This window comes from Oncorhynchus gorbuscha, linkage group LG16 (genome assembly GCF_021184085.1).
Source record: "Oncorhynchus gorbuscha isolate QuinsamMale2020 ecotype Even-year linkage group LG16, OgorEven_v1.0, whole genome shotgun sequence".
NCBI classification, from domain to species: Eukaryota; Metazoa; Chordata; class Actinopteri; order Salmoniformes; family Salmonidae; genus Oncorhynchus; species Oncorhynchus gorbuscha.
This window is the reverse complement of record NC_060188.1, coordinates 27,743,405-27,749,582: the sequence shown is the minus strand read 5'-3', so window position 1 is coordinate 27,749,582 and position 6,178 is coordinate 27,743,405.

Below are 6,178 nucleotides of genomic sequence, written 5' to 3'. Positions count from 1 at the left end.
AGCTGTGCAGCAACGCTCCCCATCCAACCTGACAGAGCTTGAGAGGATCTGCAGAGAAGAATGGGAGAAACTCCCCAAATACAGATGTGCCAAGCTTGTAACGTCACACCCAAGAAGACTCGAGGTTGTATTCGCTGCCAAAGGTGCTTCAACAAAGTACTGAGTGAAGGGTCTGAATACTTATATGAATGTAATATTTCCGTTTGTCTTTTCTACATTTCAAAAAATGTATAAAAAAAACAGTTTTTGCTTTGTCATTATGTCATAATTATTATTATTTTTAAATCAATTTTAGAATAAGGCTGTAACGTAACAAAACGTGGAGAAACTCAAGGGGTCTGAATATTTTCGGAGTGCACTGTATACTGTACCGCCTATCAGAATGGAACACAATATCCACAGCCAGCAACCTCAATCCAATAAGCACATTACATAATGGATTACAACCATTACATAGAAATGATCAGACATCTATTAACAGCAGCTCCTGATAATAACCTTTGAGAGGAGCCACATCGTGATCTAACCCCTGGATCAGGCGAGAGGGAGTCGTGACACATCCCAGCCTGAAACAGGCCCCCACACTGGGCATGAGTCACTTCCTCACTCGCCCCCCCCTCTCCAAGGACTGGATGACTTACAGACTCAGACAGATACTAAATAAACACATGATAAAAAGACAGAATGCACACAGACTGTGCCACTGCCAAGCATCAGCTTCTGTCAGGAGTTGTACTTGATTCAGTTCTGATTTAAGAGGAAATGTAGTCGTTCCTCCGTTATGGAAGAAGTCCGTCCTTTATAGGCTGAATGACCCTTTTCTTGTATTACACTTAGTCCAAAAATATGATCTCATGAGAATGGATTATGATTGATGACATTATTTGATTTTCCAGTGGGTGTAAAGGGCTTGTTGTTATTATTTGATATGTAATAATAGGAAATGATTCATGGGGAAATCACAGGGCCAAATCAATCTCTCTGGGCTAGAGTTAGTTACACGACTGTCCTGATATTAACTGCCCTCATACTTACTGCTCTCTCTCTCTCTCTCTCTCTCTCTCTCTCTCTCTCTCTCTCTCTCTCTCTCTCTCTCTCTCTCTCTCTTTGGGCTAGAGCTAGCTACACGACTGTGCTGATATTACTGCCCTCATACTTACTGCTCTCTCTCTCTCTCTGGGCTAGAGCTAGCTACACGACTGTCCTGATATTAACTGCCCTCATACTTACTGCTCTCCCTCTCTCTCTCTCTCTGGGCTAGAGCTTACGACTGTCCTGATATTAACTGCCCTCATACTTACTGCCTCTCTCTCTGTCTCTCTCTCTGTCTCTCTGTCTCTCTCTCTCTCTCTCTGGGCTAGAGCTAGCTACACCCTTGTCCTGATATTAACTGCCCTCATACTTACAGCTCTCTCTCTCTCTCTCTCTCTCTCTCTCTCTCTCTCTCTCTCTCTCTCTCTCTCTCTCTCTCTCTCTCTCTCTCTGGGCTAGAGCTAGCTACACGACTGTGCTGATATTACTGCCCTCATACTCTCTCTGTCTCTCTGTCTCTCTCTCTCTCTCTCTGGGCTAGAGCTAGCTGACTGTCCACGACTGTCCTGATATTAACTGCCCTCATACTTACTGCTCTCTCTCTCTCTCTGGGCTAGAGCTAGCTACACGACTGTCCTAACTGCCCTCATACTTACTGCTCTCTCCCTCTCTCTCTCTCTGGGCTAGAGCTAGCTGATATTAACTGACTGTCCTGATATTAACTGCCCTCATACTTACTGCTCTCTCTCTGTCTCTCTGCTAGAGCTCTCTGTCTCTATTCTCTCTCTGGGCTAGAGCTAGCTACACGACTGTCCTGATATTAACTGCCCTCATACTTACTGCTCTCTCTCTCTCTCTGGGCTAGAGCTAGCTAGACTGTCCTGATATTACTGCTACTGCTCTCTCTCTGTCTCTCTGTCTCTCTGTCTCTCTGTCTCTCTCTCTCTCTCTGGGCTAGAGCTAGCTACACTGTCCTGATATTAACTGCCCTCATACTTACAGCTCTCTCTCTCTCTCTCTCTCTCTCTCTCTCTCTCTCTCTGGGCTAGAGCTAGCTACACGACTGTGCTGATATTACCTGCCCTCATACTTACTGCTCTCTCTCTCTGTCTCTCTGTCTCTCTCTCTCTCTATCTCTGGGCTAGAGCTAGCTACATGACTGTCCTGATATTAACTGCCCTCATACTTACTGCTCTCTCTCTGTCTCTCTCTCTCTGGGCTAGAGCTAGCTACACGACTGTCCTGATATTAACTGCCCTCATACTTACTGCTCTCTCTCTCTCTCTCTCTCTGGGCTAGAGCTAGCTACACGACTGTCCTGATATTAACTGCCCGACTGTCATATTAACTGCCCTTACTGCTCTCTCTCTCTCTCTCTCTCTCTCTCTCTCTCTCTCTCTCTCTCTCTCTCTCTCTCTCTCTCTCTCTCTCTCTCTCTCTCTCCCTCTCTCTGGGCTAGAGCTAGCTACACGACTGTGCTGATATTACTGCCCTCATACTTACTGCTCTCTCTCTCTCTCTGGGCTAGAGCTAGCTACACGACTGTCCTGATATTAACTGCCCTCATACTTACTGCTCTCTCTCTCTCTCTCTCTCTGGGCTAGAGCTAGCTACACGACTGTCCTGATATTAACTGCCCTCATACTTACTGCTCTCTCTCTGTCTCTCTGTCTCTCTGTCTCTCTGTCTCTCTCTCTCTCTGGGCTAGAGCTAGCTACACCCTTGTCCTGATATTAACTGCCCTCATACTTACTCTCTCTCTCTCTCTCTGGGCTAGAGCTAGCTACACGACTGTCCTGATATTAACTGCCCTCATACTTACAGCTCTCTCTCTCTCTCTCTCTCTCTCTCTGGGCTAGAGCTAGCTACACGACTGTGCTGATATTACCTGCCCTCATACTTACTGCTCTCTCTCTCTGTCTCTCTGTCTCTCTCTCTCTCTCTCTCTCTGGGCTAGAGCTAGCTACATGACTGTCCTGATATTAACTGCCCTCATACTTACTGCTCTCTCTCTCTCTGTCTCTCTGTCTCTCTCTCTCTCTGGGCTAGAGCTAGCTACACGACTGTCCTGATATTAACTGCCCTCATACTTACTGCTCTCTCTCTGTCTCTCTCTCTGGGCTAGAGCTAGCTACACGACTGTCCTGATATTAACTGCCCTCATACTTACTGCTCTCTCCCTCTCTCTCTCTCTGGGCTAGAGCTAGCTACACGACTGTCCTGATATTAACTGCCCTCATACTTACTGCTCTCTCTCTGTCTCTCTGTCTCTCTGTCTCTCTCTCTCTCTGGGCTAGAGCTAGCTACACCCTTGTCCTGATATTAACTGCCCTCATACTTACTGCTCTCTCTCTCTCTCTGGGCTAGAGCTAGCTACACGACTGTCCTGATATTAACTGCCCTCATACTTACACTGCTCTCTCTCTCTCTCTGGGCTAGAGCTAGCTACACGACTGTGCTGATATTACCTGCCCTCATACTTACTGCTCTCTCTCTCTGTCTCTCTGTCTCTCTCTCTCTCTCTCTGGGCTAGAGCTAGCTACATGACTGTCCTGATATTAACTGCCCTCATACTTACTGCTCTCTCTCTCTCTCTCTCTCTCTCTCTCTCTCTCTCTCTCTCTCTCTCTCTCTCTCTCTCTCTCTCTCTCTCTCTCTCTCTCTCTCTGTCTCTCTCTCTGGGCTAGAGCTAGCTACACGTCTGTCCTGATATTAACTACCCTCATACTTACTGCTCTCTCTCTGTCTCTCTCTCTGGGCTAGAGCTAGCTACACGACTGTGCTGATATTACCTGCCCTCATACTTACTGCTCTCTCTCTGTCTCTCTGTCTCTCTGTCTCTCTCTCTCTCTGGGCTAGAGCTAGCTACACGACTGTCCTGATATTAACTGCCCTCATACTTACTGCTCTCTCTCTGTCTCTCTCTCTGGGCTAGAGCTAGCTACATGACTGTCCTGATATTAACTGCCCTCATACTTACTGCTCTCTCTCTCTCTCTCTCTCTCTCTCTCTCTGGGCTAGAGCTAGCTACACGACTGTCCTGGTATTAACTGCCCTCATACTTACTGCTCTCTCTCTCTCTCTCTCTCTCTCTCTCTCTCTCTCTCTCTCTCTCTCTCTCTCTCTCTCTCTCTCTCTCTCTGGGCTAGAGCTAGCTACACGTCTGTCCTGATATTAACTGCCCTCATACTTACTGCTCTCTCTCTCTCTCTCTCTCTCTCTCTCTCTCTCTCTCTCTCTCTCTCTCTCTCTCTCTGGGCTAGAGCTAGCTACACGTCTGTCCTGATATTAACTGCCCTCATACTTACTGCTCTCTCTCTGTCTCTCTCTCTGGGCTAGAGCTAGCTACACGACTGTCCTGATATTAACTGCCCTCATACTTACTGCTCTCTCTCTCTCTCTCTCTCTCTCTCTCTCTCTCTCTCTCTCTCTCTCTCTCTCTCTCTCTCTCTCTCTGGGCTAGAGCTAGCTACACGACTGTCCTGATATTAACTGCCCTCATAATTACTGCTCTCAATTCAATTCAATTCAAGGGCTTTATTGGCATGGGAAACATGTGTTAACATTGCCAAAGCAAGTGAGGTAGACAACATACAAAGTGAATATATAAAGTGAAAAACAACTAAAATTAACAGTAAACATTACACATACAGAAGTTTAAAAACAGTAAAGACATTACAAATGTCATATTATATATATATACAATGTACAAATAGTTAAAGGACACAAGATAAAATGAATAAGCATAAATATGGGTTGTATTTACAATGGTGTTTGTTCTTCACTGGTTGCCCTTTTCTCGTGGCAACAGGTCACAAATCTTGCTGCTGTGATAGCACACTGTGGAATTTCACCCAAAAGATATGGGAGTTTTTCAAAATTGGATTTGTTTTCGAATTCTTTGTGGATCTGTGTAATCTGGGGGAAATATGTCTCTCTAATATGGTCATACATTGGGCAGGAGGTTAGGAAGTGCAGCTCAGTTTCCACCTCATTTTGTGGGCAGTGAGCACATAGCCTGTCTTCTCTTGAGAGCCATGTCTGCCTACGGCGGCCTTTCTCAATAGCAAGGCTATGCTCACTGAGTCTGTACATAGTCAAAGCTTTCCTTAATTTTGGGTCAGTCACAGTGGTCAGGTATTCTGCCGCTGTGTACTCTCTGTGTAGGGCCAAATAGCATTCTAGTTTGCTCTGTTTTTTTGTTAATTCTTTCCAATGTGTTAAGTAATTATCTTTTTGTTTTCTCATGATTTGGTTGGGTCTAATTGTGCTGTTGTCCTGGGGCTCTATAGGGTGTGTTTGTGTTTGTGAACGAGCCCCAGGACCAGCTTGCTTAGGGACTCTTCTCCAGGTTCATCTCTCTGTAGGTGATGGCTTTGTTATGGAAGGTTTGTGAATCGCTTCCTTTTAGGTGGTTGTAGAATTTAACGGCTCTTTTCTGGATTTTGATAATTAGTGGGTATCGGCCTAATTCTGCTCTGCATGCATTATTTGGTGTTTTACGTTGTACACGGAGGATATTTTTGCAGAATTCTGCGTGCAGAGTCTCAATTTGGTGTTTGTCCCATTTTGTGAAGTCTTGGTTGGTGAGCGGACCCCAGACCTCACAACCATAAAGGGCAATGGGCTCTATGACTGATTCAAGTATTTTTAGCCAAATCCTAATTGGTATGTTGAAATTTATGTTTCTTTTGATGGCATAGAATGCCCTTCTTGCCTTGTCTCTCAGATCGTTCACAGCTTTGTGGAAGTTACCTGTGGCGCTGATGTTTAGACCAAGGTATGTATAGTTTTTGTGTGCTCTAGGGCAACAGTGTCTAGATGGAATTTGTATTTGTGGTCCTGGTGACTGGACCTTTTTTGGAACACCATTATTTTGGTCTTACTGAGATTTACTGTCAGGGCCCAGGTTTGACAGAATCTGTACATAAGATCTAGGTGCTGCTGTAGGCCCTCCTTGGTTGGTGACAGAAGCACCAGATCATCAGCAAACAGCAGACATTTGACTTCGGATTCTAGCAGGGGGAGGCCGGCTGCTGCAGACTTTTCTAGTGCCCGCGCCAATTCGTTGATATATATGTTGAAGAGGGTGGGGCTTAAGCTGCATCCCTGTCTAACCCCACGACCCTGTGTGAAGAAATGTGTG